Source organism: Octopus bimaculoides, chromosome 2 (genome assembly GCF_001194135.2).
Source record: "Octopus bimaculoides isolate UCB-OBI-ISO-001 chromosome 2, ASM119413v2, whole genome shotgun sequence".
In the NCBI taxonomy this organism is placed as follows: Eukaryota; Metazoa; Mollusca; class Cephalopoda; order Octopoda; family Octopodidae; genus Octopus; species Octopus bimaculoides.
The window spans coordinates 93,090,298-93,091,146 of NC_068982.1; positions in this window are offsets into that span (position 1 = coordinate 93,090,298).

Consider the following 849-nt stretch of genomic DNA (forward strand, 5'->3'; position numbering starts at 1 on the left):
ATATATATACTACAAATCAAATCAATCCCAGAAGAAATTAGCACTAGAAAAAATGAAAATAGAGATTGAGTTACTTAAACTCAGAGAATCGAATAATGAACAAAATTATAAAACGATCGATGAAGAAACGCACACCGAACTCACTATTATTATTTCCTATTTGATGACACCTACTATCGTCAAAAATGTGGAATTGCGATGGGAATGAAAGCAGCCCCATATGACATATACAAAGTGTCACTGCAAAAATATGGTTATCCATTTCACCATTATATAAGAGAAAACTGGAAAAGATACCTGGATGACTGTTTTATCATTTGGACGAAGACCAAGGACAACAAACATAATACCACACCTCAAACGTGCACACTTATGCACACGCTACAATAAACTTTGGGACCAATAAAAAACGGCCCACACACACAGACACAAACACATGTATATACACACACACACATAGAGACGTACACAGAGACATTCTGACCTCTAAGACCAGTCCCAAACACCACTGAACCATGACAGACTAGCCCATGTGTGTGTGTGTGTGTGTGCGTTTATGAGGTATGTGAGTGCCTGTAATGTTAGAACGTTTAAAGTTTTATGAGGCGGCGTGTGTAACTCCGAATTTCTTGCACGAATCACAGATTTCACCTCAGGCGAGACACACCCAGATTGCTTGAAGCCACTTTATTTCAAAACAGCAATTATAACTTTATGTTCCAAAACTTGTTTTGTTTTGGTCAGGAGTTTCACCGGACATGCGCAGAAGGGTGCCTCTAAGTCCAGAGTGGAGAGGAGGCATTATCGAAATCTGAACACCTGCATCGAGTGCATCTTCACACACACACA